The 19,609-nt window shown below is 43.8% G+C and overlaps 3 non-coding genes and 2 pseudogenes across 3 annotated transcripts; all 5 read left to right on the top strand.

Annotated features, from left to right (window-relative positions):
• The first annotated feature begins 2,056 nt into the window (after nucleotides 1-2,056).
• Nucleotides 2,057-2,247, top strand: LOC130299026 (U2 spliceosomal RNA). Its single transcript, XR_008850227.1, has one exon. It is a non-coding gene; the product is annotated as a U2 spliceosomal RNA (small nuclear RNA).
• Nucleotides 2,248-9,933: 7,686 nt separating this feature from the next.
• On the top strand, nucleotides 9,934-10,144 carry LOC130299050 (U2 spliceosomal RNA; annotated as a pseudogene).
• A 2,095-nt stretch (nucleotides 10,145-12,239) lies between these two features.
• LOC130299015 (U2 spliceosomal RNA) lies at nucleotides 12,240-12,430 on the top strand. Its single transcript, XR_008850216.1, has one exon. It is a non-coding gene; the product is annotated as a U2 spliceosomal RNA (small nuclear RNA).
• A 2,095-nt stretch (nucleotides 12,431-14,525) lies between these two features.
• Nucleotides 14,526-14,685, top strand: LOC130299001 (U2 spliceosomal RNA; annotated as a pseudogene).
• A 695-nt stretch (nucleotides 14,686-15,380) lies between these two features.
• Nucleotides 15,381-15,575, top strand: LOC130299052 (U2 spliceosomal RNA). The gene has a single exon (XR_008850251.1). It is a non-coding gene; the product is annotated as a U2 spliceosomal RNA (small nuclear RNA).
• Nucleotides 15,576-19,609: the final 4,034 nt, after the last annotated feature.

Raw genomic sequence — 19,609 nt, 5'->3', positions numbered from 1 at the left:
TACTTTCATTGCTACCTGCTTGCTGGCTAGCCAGCTAGCCAGCCCTGTGGGCCTTGCTGCTGCTGCTGCTGCAGCCAAAAAACAAAAGGTGGTGCTGCTGCTGCTTCTGCTTCTGCTTGTGTCTGGCCGCTGTTGGAGCGTCCAGGCACAGGACTTCTGCTGCTGCTGACTAAATGGCCTCCTTAATTGGATCATTTGAGTAGCCAGCACACCTGTGCAGGTAGGGCATGACATGATAGGCAGCTGCCTTGATAGCGGGTGGGTGCTGAATGTTCCTAATTGACAAAATAAGATTAATGCTTATGAAGAAATATAAAATCTCATCCCTTCCCCAATATCGCGCCACACCCCTACCCCTTAATTCCCTGGTTGAACTTGATGGACATATGTCTTTTTTCGACCGTACTAACTATGTAACTATGTAACATAACATGGGGGGGGGGGTCTCCTGGCTGTTCACACAGGTGTGTCATTGCTGTACATTGACCATGCATTGCTTCTGTGGTATTGCAAAGGCAAAGACAAATGCTTCCAGCCATCCATTGCACTAATGGATTGGTCATCAGCTGGCTGTCTATGTCCCGCATCAATATAGACCAAAGTACAGAGGGTTAGGCTATGCTATTGTGCACCTACCTGATGCATCAGAAGGTGCGAGGCCCTTGCTAAATTCTGTGCACAGACTTTGAGATCTATGCTTTAGACTGTATCTAAACCTGCTCCAACATGGACTGACATTCTGGCCTACTTTCAGCCGATGCGACTTGTCTGTCGCTGAACAGTCGCTTTTTATGTATTCAGCACCTATGTATAATGTTGTAAAAATGCTCTAGAAGCTAAAGTCGCAGAAATGTCACACATATTTGGCCTGCAACTTTCTGTGCGACAAATTCAGACAGGAAAAATCAGTATAAATCCTTAGAAAATTATCCCCCAGTGTCTCCATCTGCTGGCGGTATTGAATAAGCATTGCTGCACTGATGGGGTATGCATTAGACGAAAAAAAAGAAGAAAAAGAAGAATAATACGCCCAGAAAAGAGGCGAAAAGGAGAAAAACGTAAAAAAACGTGAAAAAAAAGTAAGAGGAAGAGAAGGGAAAAAAAGGTGGAAATGGGTTTAAAAGTGATTTCGGCGGAGAAATATATATATATATATATATATATATATATATATATATATATACGCGCACACACACACATATATATAAACGTATTCTCCGTTGAGATATTGCAGCCGCTGCTGTGTCCAGGCCCAGGAGCCTTAGCACTGTGCTGTGATGTCACTCAATACCACTGACATCACTAGGTGTAAACAACATCTCTCCTTTGCTGTGTATGTGACTATGGAGCTGTTTGGTGATGTCGTCTATTATGGCCTTCATAGAAGCAACAGGAGATTGTTGCATCCATCTAGAACCCTCAGAACTACAGTGCTATGATGTCACTCACTTCCACAGGCCTTGCAGAGTGTAAACAACAACAACCCAGCTTTGTTGTGTATGTAACCATAGGGATTTGTGATGTCACCTAGAACCTTCACAGCAGCGACAGCTTTATGAGGAGCATCAGCACTGCTCTGCCTGAGCAGAACCATCACCGCCATAGGTTGTCAAATAACCCGGGTTTAACCCACACAGGTAAGTCCAATGGGGTGCAGGCATGTCCTCTATGCTTACAGCTTCCCGTGGGTGTTGGTTTGATACCGTTTGGGGACAGCCAAGGAGGCATCTGCAGGCAACAAAGGTAGGTGTGTGCTTGTGTGTGTGTTTCCTATGCAGATCCTAAGCCCAGTGTCACATGCAAGTAGGAGGAGTAAGAAGGGTTCCTGGCAAATCCGGGTTATGGATTGCATTTAAAAAGGCCCCGTGGGAGTGCAATGGGCCCCTGTCTTGCTGCTTAGCAATAATGGTATGGGTTTAGGTTCTGCTGTGTGTACTGGTGGTTGACTGCCCCCCAGCCCAGAGTGTGCATGGAAAATTGTCTGGCAGCCTCCCTGACAGCAAGCAGTGATAGTGCCCATGAAGGGGACCTTGTTGGGCCCGCCCCTTTCACGGTTATCGCTTCTCGGCCTTTTGGCTAAGATCAAGTGTAGTATCTGTTCTTATCAGTTTAATATCTGATACGTCCCCTATCTGGGGACCATATATTAAATGGATTTTTGAGAACGGGGGCCGATTTCGAAGCTTGCTTCCGTCGCCCTATGCATTGACCCGATATGGCAGTATCTTCGGGTACAGTGCACCACCCCCTTACAGGGTTAAAAAGAAAGATTCCTACTTTCATTGCTACCTGCTTGCTGGCTAGCCAGCTAGCCAGCCCTGTGGGCCTTGCTGCTGCTGCTGCTGCAGCCAAAAAACAAAAGGTGGTGCTGCTGCTGCTTCTGCTTCTGCTTGTGTCTGGCCGCTGTTGGAGCGTCCAGGCACAGGACTTCTGCTGCTGCTGACTAAATGGCCTCCTTAATTGGATCATTTGAGTAGCCAGCACACCTGTGCAGGTAGGGCATGACATGATAGGCAGCTGCCTTGATAGCGGGTGGGTGCTGAATGTTCCTAATTGACAAAATAAGATTAATGCTTATGAAGAAATATAAAATCTCATCCCTTCCCCAATATCGCGCCACACCCCTACCCCTTAATTCCCTGGTTGAACTTGATGGACATATGTCTTTTTTCGACCGTACTAACTATGTAACTATGTAACATAACATGGGGGGGGGGGGTCTCCTGGCTGTTCACACAGGTGTGTCATTGCTGTACATTGACCATGCATTGCTTCTGTGGTATTGCAAAGGCAAAGACAAATGCTTCCAGCCATCCATTGCACTAATGGATTGGTCATCAGCTGGCTGTCTATGTCCCGCATCAATATAGACCAAAGTACAGAGGGTTAGGCTATGCTATTGTGCACCTACCTGATGCATCAGAAGGTGCGAGGCCCTTGCTAAATTCTGTGCACAGACTTTGAGATCTATGCTTTAGACTGTATCTAAACCTGCTCCAACATGGACTGACATTCTGGCCTACTTTCAGCCGATGCGACTTGTCTGTCGCTGAACAGTCGCTTTTTATGTATTCAGCACCTATGTATAATGTTGTAAAAATGCTCTAGAAGCTAAAGTCGCAGAAATGTCACACATATTTGGCCTGCAACTTTCTGTGCGACAAATTCAGACAGGAAAAATCAGTATAAATCCTTAGAAAATTATCCCCCAGTGTCTCCATCTGCTGGCGGTATTGAATAAGCATTGCTGCACTGATGGGGTATGCATTAGACGAAAAAAAAGAAGAAAAAGAAGAATAATACGCCCAGAAAAGAGGCGAAAAGGAGAAAAACGTAAAAAAAACGTGAAAAAAAAGTAAGAGGAAGAGAAGGGAAAAAAAGGTGGAAATGGGTTTAAAAGTGATTTCGGCTGAGAAATATATATATATATATATATATATATATATATATATATATATATATACGCGCACACACACACATATATATAAACGTATTCTCCGTTGAGATATTGCAGCCGCTGCTGTGTCCAGGCCCAGGAGCCTTAGCACTGTGCTGTGATGTCACTCAATACCACTGACATCACTAGGTGTAAACAACATCTCTCCTTTGCTGTGTATGTGACTATGGAGCTGTTTGGTGATGTCGTCTATTATGGCCTTCATAGAAGCAACAGGAGATTGTTGCATCCATCTAGAACCCTCAGAACTACAGTGCTATGATGTCACTCACTTCCACAGGCCTTGCAGAGTGTAAACAACAACAACCCAGCTTTGTTGTGTATGTAACCATAGGGATTTGTGATGTCACCTAGAACCTTCACAGCAGCGACAGCTTTATGAGGAGCATCAGCACTGCTCTGCCTGAGCAGAACCATCACCGCCATAGGTTGTCAAATAACCCGGGTTTAACCCACACAGGTAAGTCCAATGGGGTGCAGGCATGTCCTCTATGCTTACAGCTTCCCGTGGGTGTTGGTTTGATACCGTTTGGGGACAGCCAAGGAGGCATCTGCAGGCAACAAAGGTAGGTGTGTGCTTGTGTGTGTGTTTCCTATGCAGATCCTAAGCCCAGTGTCACATGCAAGTAGGAGGAGTAAGAAGGGTTCCTGGCAAATCCGGGTTATGGATTGCATTTAAAAAGGCCCCGTGGGAGTGCAATGGGCCCCTGTCTTGCTGCTTAGCAATAATGGTATGGGTTTAGGTTCTGCTGTGTGTACTGGTGGTTGACTGCCCCCCAGCCCAGAGTGTGCATGGAAAATTGTCTGGCAGCCTCCCTGACAGCAAGCAGTGATAGTGCCCATGAAGGGCACCTTGTTGGGCCCGCCCCTTTCACGGTTATCGCTTCTCGGCCTTTTGGCTAAGATCTTGTATCTTGTCAAGGGGCTCTGAGTTCGTCGAACCTTCGGCCTTGAGGCATCGGCGGTTTTTTAGCCGTCTTAAGCCTCATGCTGCTATAGGAGGAGGACTTACAAAGAACGGGAAGGCGATCCCCCATGGCGACCCTTAGGTTTGCTGCGCATACTGAAACTCGGATTAAGAACACCTTCCGTATTGAAGTGGATGAGGAGAAAAAGGAGAAGATGACTTTGGAATTTTTTGTCAAGAGAATTATGCTGGATTTATTGCACATTCAGAGAGAAGATGTGTTTTGCCTAAAAGACCCAGGTAAAGGACTTTTCATTCTTACCTTGACTTCCGCATCTGCATGTGACCATATGTTTGAGAAAGTTCGGGAGCTTGCCAATGAGGAGGATATGAAAGGACTTGTTTTCATTGCTCTATATTCTAATGGCGATGTTCCACTGGTGGTTACTATGCACGATCCATACGTGGATATAAGAGACATTGTCTTATTTTTAAACCAATATTGTGCGGAAGTCAAATACTCTCATAAAATAATGAATGCAATGGACTTTTGGACTGGAAAGCATAAGTTTGCTGTTAAGTTCAGAGAAGATGTGAGAGGAATTGGAGGTCTGTGTCGCCCACCTGCAAATTTTTTAATTGGGCGTAAACGTGGCTATTTATTCTACCCTGGGATGCCGTATTATTGCAGGAAATGCCATGAATATGGTCATACACAAGAATCTTGCAAAGAGGAAGTGGTTATTTGCAAAAGATGTGGCCAAAAAGGCCACACCACTTTGGACTGTCAAAATGAGATTCTGTGTAATGTGTGTAAGCAGAAAGGACACGCTTTTAAGGATTGTCCTCAACGCTCCTGGGCCAATATTGTGGCTACGTCGGCTGGTCCCTCGATGAGGAAGAGCTCCATGGATGCTGTGCCTGTGCCTAAGACCCACACCCTGAAAGTGATGCCTGAGTCTTCTGCTACCGGAATTCCTGTGATACCTGCTGTGGCTCATGTCTCCAAAAGCATTGTGTCCCCGGGGAAGGTCGTGGGACCTGAGACAGAAGTGAGGGGTTCTCCTCTCATGGAAGTTGAGGGTCCTGGACCGCCCAGAAGGGATACAGAGGAGATGGATGTAGAAGAACGGCGAAAGAGGAAAAGCAGAGACCGGAAAGAGGAAAAGGGCCTTAACATCAAAAGGAGTGGTCGAGTTAGTGCGGACGAGGGGAACGTGGAGATTGTCTGCCAAAAGGTTATAACAGCATCCGACCCTGTTAATATTGAGGAATTTGTGTCACCACCTACAGATTGGGGTTCTTTGTCTGAGGATAATGAATGACCCAGGAGCTACCAAGTGTTAATATCTCCTCCTTCAATGTGAGGAGTTTGAAGAGCCCAGAGAGGAGGGCTGCTTTATTTTCTTTCTTGTCTTCTTTGCCTACAGACATTTTATTTTTACAGGAATGTGCCATTGATTATGATATCAATTATTCATCTTTGAGATCTGAATGGACTCTTGGCCCGTCTGTGTGGTCAGGGGATAATGAGAGGAAAGTGACTGGTGTTGGCATACTGTTCAAGAGCAGTGAGTATAAAGTTACCTCCTTCACAGACATTGTACCCGGTAGAGCCCTGCTCGTTCATATTATTTATAATGACATGAATATGAGACTTTTAAATGTATATGCCTCTCCAGATAAGGATGAAAGATCTGATTTATTAGAGAAAATTCAGTTTTATTTACCGGGTTCATCCCCGCTTATCATCGCTGGTGATTTTAATTGTATAATGGCAGGAGAGGAGCGGGCTGGAGGATCTGAACAAAGGAAAGATAAGACTGAAAAACAACTAAAGGATTTTATAGTTGATTTTAATTTAAAAGATTTGTGGAGAACCTCTTTCCCTAATGACCCTGGGTATACCTGGGGGAATAGCCTTTATATGTCAAGGATTGATTATATTTTTGCTTCTGGATTTGCATTTTATGGGAATATGCAATTGACTTCTACCTTTTTTTCAGATCATAAGATTTTATCTGCTACATGTAAGTTTGATGGGGTTTGCAGAGCCAAAGGAGTCTGGCGTCTGAATGTCTCTTTGCTTGAAGATGAAGAAATTAAATGTAATTTTATCTATCTTTTTAAAAAATTGCAGAACTCAAGGACTAATTTTAATTCTCTTTTAGCATGGTGGGAATTCTGCAAGGTAAAATTTAAAGAGTATTTTATTAAGATGGGTGTTAAAAAAACAAAAGAGAAATTGAAATGGTATAGAGATCTTAACACAAAACTACAAACCTATTATCAACTCAAAGAGCTGGGTGTATATGTAGACGATCTGATTTTAAGTGTTAAAAGTGATATTCAGAAGGCTATAACTAACAAAGGGAAAGAAATAATTTTTAACTCCAAAGTTGAATGTAAAGAGAAGGATGAAAAGTGTACAAGATTCTTTTTTAAAAAGGTAATGGAAACAAAAAAGTTAATGATTAACATTGAGGATGAAACTACTAATGTAGGAATGTTATCCAAAGCTAAATCCTTTTATCAAGATCTATTTAATGAGAAGCCCATTGATATATCTGCTGCTAATTTTCTCCTAAGCACTTTAGATTGTGGTTTAAGTAAGGAGGACCAAGATGCACTTTGCACAGAAGTAAGATGCCAAGAATTAGAAATTGCTGCTAAAAGTTTATCCACAGGTAAAACACCAGGTTCTGATGGACTTCCTGTAGAGTTTTATAAAACCTTTTGGGAGATTTTTAAAGATGATTTGCTTAATATTTTTAAGGAGGCTTTTAATTCTGATGTTCTACCTTTATCTTGGAGGAGTGGTATAGTGTCTCTGATCCCCAAAAAGGGGGATAGGAACAGCTTAGAAAATTGGAGACCAATTACGCTTCTTAATGTTGATTATAAGATTATGTCAAAAATTTTTGTTAACAGAATGAAGCCGTTTTTGTACAAGGTCATCCATGTGGATCAGGTATGTGGTGTCCCAGGAAGGAGTGTAGCTGAACCTTTAAATGCTATTAGGGACGTCATATGGTATCAGCAAGAGCGGAATCAAAATCTAGCCATTCTATCTCTAGATTTTCATAAAGCGTTCGATAGAGTATCACATTGTTTTTTATGGATGGTTTTACAACGCATGGGTTTTCCTAACATATTTATTAAGCAAATTGCTCTCTTATATAAAGGTTCTTTTAGCAGGATTTTAATAAATGGTTTCCTTACAGATTTTATTAATTTATCATCAGGGGTAAAGCAAGGCTGCCCTCTGTCTCCTATACTGTTTATATGTGCAATAGAACCTCTGTTAAACTTAATAAGGAATGATAAAATAATAAAAGGAGTGCCAGTTCCTGGAGGTAATAATGCCACCCTTAAAGTGTGTGGCTATATGGATGATATTAATGTTTTTTGTGAAAGTGCCTTCTCTTTACAAAGAGTTGTTGATGTTACTGATTTCTTTTGTAAAGCTTCTGCTTTTAAACTTAATTTATCTAAATGTGACTGTTTTTATATAGGTAAATGGGAAAACGTGCAAATACCAAACCTAAAATTACAGTCAGAAAAAATAAAAATCCTTGGAGTCATCTTTGATAAAAATAACAATGGTGAGGAAAGTTGGCTAATGGTAAAAGAAAAGGTAAAGAAAAAGGTAGACTTTTGGTCCCTTAGGAAATTATCCTTAGAAGGTAAAATTTTGGTGATTAAGGCTATGCTAATACCCATTATGCTCTATTTAAATATGATTTATCCTCCTAATGAACTTATGTCTAGGCAACTTCAGAGGATTCTCTTTGAGTTTCTATGGAGTTCTAAAGCAGAAAAATTAAAAAGAGATACTATGTATAAGTCACAAAAAAATGGAGGAAAACAGGTTCCCTGTATTAGAAAATTTTTATACTTAAGGTTTTTTAGTTGGTGTTTTAGGGGACTTTTTATGAAAAGTGTATGGTCCTGTTTTTTAAAGTACTCTGCGGGACATATTTTTAGAAAAAGAGAATGGGTGTTTTTATCATTATCTTCTCCTGTACTTTTAACTCCGCCTAAACATTATGCCATCTTAGAAAAAATTATACGTATGTATAACCTTAAAGACTTTGACTTGTTAACCTTGAGGGATGCTCGCAAGATAGAAGTACAGTTAAATTTGCAAGAAGAAATATGTATGGTCTCTAATTTTTCTTATAATAGGTGTGTACAAATATGGAAAAAGGTAAACGAGCCATATCTTTTTAATGAGCACAAAGATTTAGCATGGATGATTATCCATGAGTGTCTTCCGGTAAGATTTTTCCAATATAGAAGAGGTCTAAATGCTGTATGTGTCTGTCCCCGGGATAATTGCAATATAGATGAAACTGTTTTGCACCTTTTCTGGAATTGTTATTTTGCACAAAAGGTTTTTAGACTAATTGGTTCTTTATTGAAATTCCTAACAGGTCTAAAAGTTTTAAATCATGAAGTTGTTTTATATGGCAAAAGTGATGGAGTTACGAAAGAAAAAGAGAGAATTTTGTGGATTTTTATCAACTGTACAAAAAATGTATTATGGAAAGTTCGTAATATCCTTGTCTTCAAAAGAGATTTTATTTGTGAAAAAGAATGTTTGAAGATGATATACAGTGACGTTTACTTGTACTATTTAATTGATAAAAAGAGAGATGGGCAGAAAAAAGCATTAGCTATGTGGAATTTACATTTATGGAAAACAGTATTTGATGTATTGTAAACATTTTTTGTGATGTATTTAAGTTTTTGAGTTTTTTCAATAAAAATGTAAAAAAAAAAAAAAAAAATCTGTTCTTATCAGTTTTCATGCTGGTGGGGATGGGTGCTGCATGGAGGATGCAGGTGTACCAGGGCTTTCCGGGGCTGGTTCTGAGGAATCAGCTCGACGGCTGCCCCGATGTGACCTGTTCCCTCCGGGTCTCGCCATGAGGCTGAGAGGGTCTAGAGCCGAGGTACTTTTGTGCCTCGGGGAGTGGTGACCCCGAGGTGCCGAAACTCACTGGGAGAATAGGCTCACTGAGTTGAAGCACGGGCACCATAATCTCTTCACCTTGTGGCACTCACCTCTTGATTCCCGGCCTTCTGGCTAGGATCAGAGAAATTTTTATAGATCCGGCCGGATGTCCGGGCAGTATATCTGCACACATTCACTTATTTATTTATTTTTTGTCTCACTGTGTCACTTTTTGCGTGTTGTGTGTTCACAGGATTTGTCAGGATGCGGTAGCCCTTCTGGGTGTCCCTCCTGGCGGTCTAGGGGAGGTGTGTGTGGCCATTAGGTTCCGCACCTCCCTGCAAACACCCCGGGTACTCCTGCTTCGCAGGGTACCTACCGTAATCGGCTCTGCGGGCAGATACCTTGGCTAACGCCAAGGGGGATGCCGGGAGCATTTGTGGTCTCCTAGTAGCTTCGGCGAAAAGGGACATCGAACCTGGAACCTCGCAGGTACCTTTTGGTCCGGAGGCGAAGGGTAAGGTTTGTTGGGGGGCCTCTCTCCTATCGGAGAAGGGCTTGCGATAGACCGCATCCTTTGTGCACGTTTTTTTAGTGTAACACGTTTGCACTTTTTCTTGCACTTTGGGTGAATCGAAAGCACGTTCCTCGGCTTTAGAAAGGAAAATCTGTTCTTATCAGTTTAATATCTGATACGTCCCCTATCTGGGGACCATATATTAAATGGATTTTTGAGAACGGGGGCCGATTTCGAAGCTTGCTTCCGTCGCCCTATGCATTGACCCGATATGGCAGTATCTTCGGGTACAGTGCACCACCCCCTTACAGGGTTAAAAAGAAAGATTCCTACTTTCATTGCTACCTGCTTGCTGGCTAGCCAGCTAGCCAGCCCTGTGGGCCTTGCTGCTGCTGCAGCCAAAAAACAAAAGGTGGTGCTGCTGCTGCTTCTGCTGCTTCTGCTTCTGCTTGTGTCTGGCCGCTGTTGGAGCGTCCAGGCACAGGACTTCTGCTGCTGCTGACTAAATGGCCTCCTTAATTGGATCATTTGAGTAGCCAGCACACCTGTGCAGGTAGGGCATGACATGATAGGCAGCTGCCTTGATAGCGGGTGGGTGCTGAATGTTCCTAATTGACAAAATAAGATTAATGCTTATGAAGAAATATAAAATCTCATCCCTTCCCCAATATCGCGCCACACCCCTACCCCTTAATTCCCTGGTTGAACTTGATGGACATATGTCTTTTTTCGACCGTACTAACTATGTAACTATGTAACATAACATGGGGGGGGGGGGGGGGTCTCCTGGCTGTTCACACAGGTGTGTCATTGCTGTACATTGACCATGCATTGCTTCTGTGGTATTGCAAAGGCAAAGACAAATGCTTCCAGCCATCCATTGCACTAATGGATTGGTCATCAGCTGGCTGTCTATGTCCCGCATCAATATAGACCAAAGTACAGAGGGTTAGGCTATGCTATTGTGCACCTACCTGATGCATCAGAAGGTGCGAGGCCCTTGCTAAATTCTGTGCACAGACTTTGAGATCTATACTTTAGACTGTATCTAAACCTGCTCCAACATGGACTGACATTCTGGCCTACTTTCAGCCGATGCGACTTGTCTGTCGCTGAACAGTCGCTTTTTATGTATTCAGCACCTATGTATAATGTTGTAAAAATGCTCTAGAAGCTAAAGTCGCAGAAATGTCACACATATTTGGCCTGCAACTTTCTGTGCGACAAATTCAGACAGGAAAAATCTGTATAAATCCTTAGAAAATTATCCCCCAGTGTCTCCATCTGCTGGCGGTATTGAATAAGCATTGCTGCACTGATGGGGTATGCATTAGACGAAAAAAAAGAAGAAAAAGAAGAATAATACGCCCAGAAAAGAGGCGAAAAGGAGAAAAACGTAAAAAAACGTGAAAAAAAAGTAAGAGGAAGAGAAGGGAAAAAAAGGTGGAAATGGGTTTAAAAGTGATTTCGGCGGAGAAATATATATATATATATATATATATATATATATATATATATATATATACGCGCACACACACACATATATATAAACGTATTCTCCGTTGAGATATTGCAGCCGCTGCTGTGTCCAGGCCCAGGAGCCTTAGCACTGTGCTGTGATGTCACTCAATACCACTGACATCACTAGGTGTAAACAACATCTCTCCTTTGCTGTGTATGTGACTATGGAGCTGTTTGGTGATGTCGTCTATTATGGCCTTCATAGAAGCAACAGGAGATTGTTGCATCCATCTAGAACCCTCAGAACTACAGTGCTATGATGTCACTCACTTCCACAGGCCTTGCAGAGTGTAAAAAACAACAACCCAGCTTTGTTGTGTATGTAACCATAGGGATTTGTGATGTCACCTAGAACCTTCACAGCAGCGACAGCTTTATGAGGAGCATCAGCACTGCTCTGCCTGAGCAGAACCATCACCGCCATAGGTTGTCAAATAACCCGGGTTTAACCCACACAGGTAAGTCCAATGGGGTGCAGGCATGTCCTCTATGCTTACAGCTTCCCGTGGGTGTTGGTTTGATACCGTTTGGGGACAGCCAAGGAGGCATCTGCAGGCAACAAAGGTAGGTGTGTGCTTGTGTGTGTGTTTCCTATGCAGATCCTAAGCCCAGTGTCACATGCAAGTAGGAGGAGTAAGAAGGGTTCCTGGCAAATCCGGGTTATGGATTGCATTTAAAAAGGCCCCGTGGGAGTGCAATGGGCCCCTGTCTTGCTGCTTAGCAATAATGGTATGGGTTTAGGTTCTGCTGTGTGTACTGGTGGTTGACTGCCCCCCAGCCCAGAGTGTGCATGGAAAATTGTCTGGCAGCCTCCCTGACAGCAAGCAGTGATAGTGCCCATGAAGGGCACCTTGTTGGGCCCGCCCCTTTCACGGTTATCGCTTCTCGGCCTTTTGGCTAAGATCAAGTGTAGTATCTGTTCTTATCAGTTTAATATCTGATACGTCCCCTATCTGGGGACCATATATTAAATGGATTTTTGAGAACGGGGGCCGATTTCGAAGCTTGCTTCCGTCGCCCTATGCATTGACCCGATATGGCAGTATCTTCGGGTACAGTGCACCACCCCCTTACAGGGTTAAAAAGAAAGATTCCTACTTTCATTGCTACCTGCTTGCTGGCTAGCCAGCTAGCCAGCCCTGTGGGCCTTGCTGCTGCTGCAGCCAAAAAACAAAAGGTGGTGCTGCTGCTGCTTCTGCTGCTTCTGCTTCTGCTTGTGTCTGGCCGCTGTTGGAGCGTCCAGGCACAGGACTTCTGCTGCTGCTGACTAAATGGCCTCCTTAATTGGATCATTTGAGTAGCCAGCACACCTGTGCAGGTAGGGCCTGACATGATAGGCAGCTGCCTTGATAGCGGGTGGGTGCTGAATGTTCCTAATTGACAAAATAAGATTAATGCTTATGAAGAAATATAAAATCTCATCCCTTCCCCAATATCGCGCCACACCCCTACCCCTTAATTCCCTGGTTGAACTTGATGGACATATGTCTTTTTTCGACCGTACTATGTAACTATGTAACATAACATGGGGGGGGGGGGTCTCCTGGCTGTTCACACAGGTGTGTCATTGCTGTACATTGACCATGCATTGCTTCTGTGGTATTGCAAAGGCAAAGACAAATGCTTCCAGCCATCCATTGCACTAATGGATTGGTCATCAGCTGGCTGTCTATGTCCCGCATCAATATAGACCAAAGTACAGAGGGTTAGGCTATGCTATTGTGCACCTACCTGATGCATCAGAAGGTGCGAGGCCCTTGCTAAATTCTGTGCACAGACTTTGAGATCTATACTTTAGACTGTATCTAAACCTGCTCCAACATGGACTGACATTCTGGCCTACTTTCAGCCGATGCGACTTGTCTGTCGCTGAACAGTCGCTTTTTATGTATTCAGCACCTATGTATAATGTTGTAAAAATGCTCTAGAAGCTAAAGTCGCAGAAATGTCACACATATTTGGCCTGCAACTTTCTGTGCGACAAATTCAGACAGGAAAAATCAGTATAAATCCTTAGAAAATTATCCCCCAGTGTCTCCATCTGCTGGCGGTATTGAATAAGCATTGCTGCACTGATGGGGTATGCATTAGAAGAAAAAAAAGAAGAAAAAGAAGAATAATACGCCCAGAAAAGAGGCGAAAAGGAGAAAAACGTAAAAAAACGTGAAAAAAAAGTAAGAGGAAGAGAAGGGAAAAAAAGGTGGAAATGGGTTTAAAAGTGATTTCGGCGGAGAAATATATATATATATATATATATATATATATATATATATATATATATATATACATACGCGCACACACACACATATATATAAACGTATTCTCCGTTGAGATATTGCAGCCGCTGCTGTGTCCAGGCCCAGGAGCCTTAGCACTGTGCTGTGATGTCACTCAATACCACTGACATCACTAGGTGTAAACAATATCTCTCCTTTGCTGTGTATGTGACTATGGAGCTGTTTGGTGATGTCGTCTATTATGGCCTTCATAGAAGCAACAGGAGATTGTTGCATCCATCTAGAACCCTCAGAACTACAGTGCTATGATGTCACTCACTTCCACAGGCCTTGCAGAGTGTAAACAACAACAACCCAGCTTTGTTGTGTATGTAACCATAGGGATTTGTGATGTCACCTAGAAACTTCACAGCAGCGACAGCTTTATGAGGAGCATCAGCACTGCTCTGCCTGAGCAGAACCATCACCGCCATAGGTTGTCAAATAACCCGGGTTTAACCCACACAGGTAAGTCCAATGGGGTGCAGGCATGTCCTCTATGCTTACAGCTTCCCGTGGGTGTTGGTTTGATACCGTTTGGGGACAGCCAAGGAGGCATCTGCAGGCAACAAAGGTAGGTGTGTGCTTGTGTGTGTGTTTCCTATGCAGATCCTAAGCCCAGTGTCACATGCAAGTAGGAGGAGTAAGAAGGGTTCCTGGCAAATCCGGGTTATGGATTGCATTTAAAAAGGCCCCGTGGGAGTGCAATGGGCCCCTGTCTTGCTGCTTAGCAATAATGGTATGGGTTTAGGTTCTGCTGTGTGTACTGGTGGTTGACTGCCCCCCAGCCCAGAGTGTGCATGGAAAATTGTCTGGCAGCCTCCCTGACAGCAAGCAGTGATAGTGCCCATGAAGGGCACCTTGTTGGGCCCGCCCCTTTCACGGTTATCGCTTCTCGGCCTTTTGGCTAAGATCAAGTGTAGTATCTGTTCTTATCAGTTTTCATGCTGGTGGGGATGGGTGCTGCATGGAGGATGCAGGTGTACCAGGGCTTTCCGGGGCTGGTTCTGAGGAATCAGCTCGACGGCTGCCCCGATGTGACCTGTTCCCTCCGGGTCTCGCCATGAGGCTGAGAGGGTCTAGAGCCGAGGTACTTTTGTGCCTCGGGGAGTGGTGACCCCGAGGTGCCGAAACTCACTGGGAGAATAGACTCACTGAGTTGAAGCACGGGCACCATAATCTCTTCACCTTGTGGCACTCACCTCTTGATTCCCGGCCTTCTGGCTAGGATCAGAGAAATTTTTATAGATCCGGCCGGATGTCCGGGCAGTATATCTGCACACATTCACTTATTTATTTCTTTTTTGTCTCACTGTGTCACTTTTTGCGTGTTGTGTGTTCACAGGATTTGTCAGGATGCGGTAGCCCTTCTGGGTGTCCCTCCTGGCGGTCTAGGGGAGGTGTGTGTGGCCATTAGGTTCCGCACCTCCCTGCAAACACCCCGGGTACTCCTGCTTTGGCAGGGTACCTACCGTAATCGGCTCTGCGGGCAGATACCTTGGCTAACGCCAAGGGGGATGCCGGGAGCATTTGTGGTCCCCTAGTAGCTTCGGCGAAAAGGGACATCGAACCTGGAACCTCGCAGGTACCTTTTGGTCCGGAGGCGAAGGGTAAGGTTTGTTGGGGGGCCTCTCTCCTATCGGAGAAGGGCTTGCGATAGACCGCATCCTTTGTGCACGTTTTTTTTTAGTGTAACACGTTTGCACTTTTTCTTGCACTTTGGGTGAATCGAAAGCACGTTCCTCGGCTTTAGATAAAAAAAAAAAAAAAAAAAAAAAAAAAAATCTGTTCTTATCAGTTTAATATCTGATACGTCCCCTATCTGGGGACCATATATTAAATGGATTTTTGAGAACGGGGGCCGATTTCGAAGCTTGCTTCCGTCGCCCTATGCATTGACCCGATATGGCAGTATCTTCGGGTACAGTGCACCACCCCCTTACAGGGTTAAAAAGAAAGATTCCTACTTTCATTGCTACCTGCTTGCTGGCTAGCCAGCTAGCCAGCCCTGTGGGCCTTGCTGCTGCTGCAGCCAAAAAACAAAAGGTGGTGCTGCTGCTGCTTCTGCTGCTTCTGCTTCTGCTTGTGTCTGGCCGCTGTTGGAGCGTCCAGGCACAGGACTTCTGCTGCTGCTGACTAAATGGCCTCCTTAATTGGATCATTTGAGTAGCCAGCACACCTGTGCAGGTAGGGCATGACATGATAGGCAGCTGCCTTGATAGCGGGTGGGTGCTGAATGTTCCTAATTGACAAAATAAGATTAATGCTTATGAAGAAATATAAAATCTCATCCCTTCCCCAATATCGCGCCACACCCCTACCCCTTAATTCCCTGGTTGAACTTGATGGACATATGTCTTTTTTCGACCGTACTAACTATGTAACTATGTAACATAACATGGGGGGGGGGGGGGTCTCCTGGCTGTTCACACAGGTGTGTCATTGCTGTACATTGACCATGCATTGCTTCTGTGGTATTGCAAAGGCAAAGACAAATGCTTCCAGCCATCCATTGCACTAATGGATTGGTCATCAGCTGGCTGTCTATGTCCCGCATCAATATAGACCAAAGTACAGAGGGTTAGGCTATGCTATTGTGCACCTACCTGATGCATCAGAAGGTGCGAGGCCCTTGCTAAATTCTGTGCACAGACTTTGAGATCTATACTTTAGACTGTATCTAAACCTGCTCCAACATGGACTGACATTCTGGCCTACTTTCAGCCGATGCGACTTGTCTGTCGCTGAACAGTCGCTTTTTATGTATTCAGCACCTATGTATAATGTTGTAAAAATGCTCTAGAAGCTAAAGTCGCAGAAATGTCACACATATTTGGCCTGCAACTTTCTGTGCGACAAATTCAGACAGGAAAAATCAGTATAAATCCTTAGAATATTATCCCCCAGTGTCTCCATCTGCTGGCGGTATTGAATAAGCATTGCTGCACTGATGGGGTATGCATTAGACGAAAAAAAAGAAGAAAAAGAAGAATAATACGCCCAGAAAAGAGGCGAAAAGGAGAAAAACGTAAAAAAACGTGAAAAAAAAGTAAGAGGAAGAGAAGGGAAAAAAAGGTGGAAATGGGTTTAAAAGTGATTTCGGCGGAGAAATATATATATATATATATATATATATATATATATATATATATATACGCGCACACACACACATATATATAAACGTATTCTCCGTTGAGATATTGCAGCCGCTGCTGTGTCCAGGCCCAGGAGCCTTAGCACTGTGCTGTGATGTCACTCAATACCACTGACATCACTAGGTGTAAACAACATCTCTCCTTTGCTGTGTATGTGACTATGGAGCTGTTTGGTGATGTCGTCTATTATGGCCTTCATAGAAGCAACAGGAGATTGTTGCATCCATCTAGAACCCTCAGAACTACAGTGCTATGATGTCACTCACTTCCACAGGCCTTGCAGAGTGTAAACAACAACAACCCAGCTTTGTTGTGTATGTAACCATAGGGATTTGTGATGTCACCTATAACCTTCACAGCAGCGACAGCTTTATGAGGAGCATCAGCACTGCTCTGCCTGAGCAGAACCATCACCGCCATAGGTTGTCAAATAACCCGGGTTTAACCCACACAGGTAAGTCCAATGGGGTGCAGGCATGTCCTCTATGCTTACAGCTTCCCGTGGGTGTTGGTTTGATACCGTTTGGGGACAGCCAAGGAGGCATCTGCAGGCAACAAAGGTAGGTGTGTGCTTGTGTGTGTGTTTCCTATGCAGATCCTAAGCCCAGTGTCACATGCAAGTAGGAGGAGTAAGAAGGGTTCCTGGCAAATCCGGGTTATGGATTGCATTTAAAAAGGCCCCGTGGGAGTGCAATGGGCCCCTGTCTTGCTGCTTAGCAATAATGGTATGGGTTTAGGTTCTGCTGTGTGTACTGGTGGTTGACTGCCCCCCAGCCCAGAGTGTGCATGGAAAATTGTCTGGCAGCCTCCCTGACAGCAAGCAGTGATAGTGCCCATGAAGGGCACCTTGTTGGGCCCGCCCCTTTCACGGTTATCGCTTCTCGGCCTTTTGGCTAAGATCACGTGTGGATTTCTGTGCGTGGTTTGGGTTGAAAGGAGTGGTGATCGGGGCCCTCTTTACGGGGGGCCCTGGATTGTTGCTGAGCTGCGATCGTGGGTTTTACCTGCAAAAATGAGCGAGAAGGCGCGTGGACTTGAGGACACGGTGCGGATCTACGTTCCTGGCGAGCACCGGGGGACGATCGGACTTGACCAAATCGTTGTGGAGATTCTTCGCAAGCTTGATTACCTACAGGTATGGAATGTATTGGCTATACAGGATTTTCCTAGGCAAGGAATTTATGATATTACTTTTTGTGGTTCTGAGATTTGCCAGAGAGTCTATATGGATCTTGAAGAAATGAAGAGGAAAAGTGAGCCTGCTATAATGAAGAAGATTAAAGTGGAACCGTTATTTATGAATACAACAAAGGTAGTAATTGTCCACATGTATAATCCTAAGGTTTCTGATGAAATGGTTACAAACTTTTTGTTCCGGTATTGCGAGGAAGTGAAATTTATAGGAAGACTTAAGAACAAGTTTGGGTACTTTAATTGTAAGAGAAAGTTTATTGTAAAATTTAAAAAAGATGAAGGAATGCAAGATGGAAGGAAGAGCATACCACAGGTGTTTTCTATCGGAGGAGAGAGAGGTTTCTGCTTTTATGAAGGCCAGTTGCAATATTGTAGAAAGTGCCATGCCTATGGCCATGTGCAGGATTATTGCCCTGAGAAAGGAGAATGTTGCAGAAATTGTGGGAAAACTGGTCATGAAGCAAGTATTTGTACAGAGAAGAAGACATGTGATATCTGTGGAAGTGAGGAACATTTGGCAAGAGGCTGTGATATGTGGTATAAAAAGAAGAGAAGTTATGCTGATGCAGCTGGGAATAGAGGAGAACAAAGAGAAAAAGGGGGAGGGAGGTTTGTTCCTGGAGTTGGTGAGAGTGTGAGTGTGAGTGTTAATGTGGCACAGGTGGCTGAGGAAAGTTCTGTGATAGTGGAGCACATTAGCACTCAGGAGAGGTCAGGGGAGGAGGGTGTTTCCACTGCTGTGACTGGTGAGGAGACAGGTGTGGGAGGTGAATTTACCTTGGTGAAAAAGAAAAAAGAAAAAAAAGTGAAAGTGGTGGAGAAAATTGAGACAGTGTATGGTGATGTTCTTTCTAGTGAAGAGGCTATGGATGATATTGAATGTCCAAACCCAATTGTGGGGGAGGAGGAGGGAATGGAAGTTGTTGGGTCATCTCAGAGATCTCTAACACCTGGTCAGAGAGTTTCTCGCAGTAAGGAAGAAGAGGAGGAGGAAGATGAGGATGTGCAGGTTGTGAATAAAAGGTGTAAGACAGGGAGCTGGTCTGAGGATCAGGAAGCCCTTGTTCTTGGTAGTGATAATGAAATAGACAGGGACTCTAACATAGGGTCGCCTGATTGTTTTGCAAGTTTACATAGGAAAGTTGAAGGCCAAAATGTTAATTTCTAAGTTAAGATGGATTTTAAAGCATTTGGTTTTCTTTTCCTAGTTATTATGACTTTGGTTGTAACAACTATTAATGTAAGAAGTATTGAGTCTGAAATTAGGAGAGCTGCAATTTTTGATATTCTTGAGAATGTTAGAAGTGATGTGATATGTTTACAGGAGTGTGCAATAAAGTCAGCACCTTATGCAAATGAGTGGAAGTGTGGGCAGTCCTTCTGGTCCACATGTGCAGAAAACAAAAATGAAGGTGTTGGGATTTTATTGCGAAACAGGGACATTAAAGTTTTAAATTGCCAAACTTTAGTACCTGGTCGTTGTATGGTTTTAATTTTTGAGGTTTTGGGCCAGAGGATGAGAATTTTTAATGTGTATGCTCCAGCAGAAAAACAAGCACGTTTGTCTTTTTTAGAGTCCCTTAAGTTTTTTATCCCTGGTCGTGAAGATACTATTATTGTTG

Source organism: Hyla sarda, unplaced genomic scaffold (assembly GCF_029499605.1).
Source record: "Hyla sarda isolate aHylSar1 unplaced genomic scaffold, aHylSar1.hap1 scaffold_1031, whole genome shotgun sequence".
NCBI lineage: Eukaryota > Metazoa > Chordata > Amphibia > Anura > Hylidae > Hyla > Hyla sarda.
The sequence above is the reverse complement of the archived record's forward strand: the minus strand, read 5'-3'. Positions and strand labels throughout refer to the sequence as shown.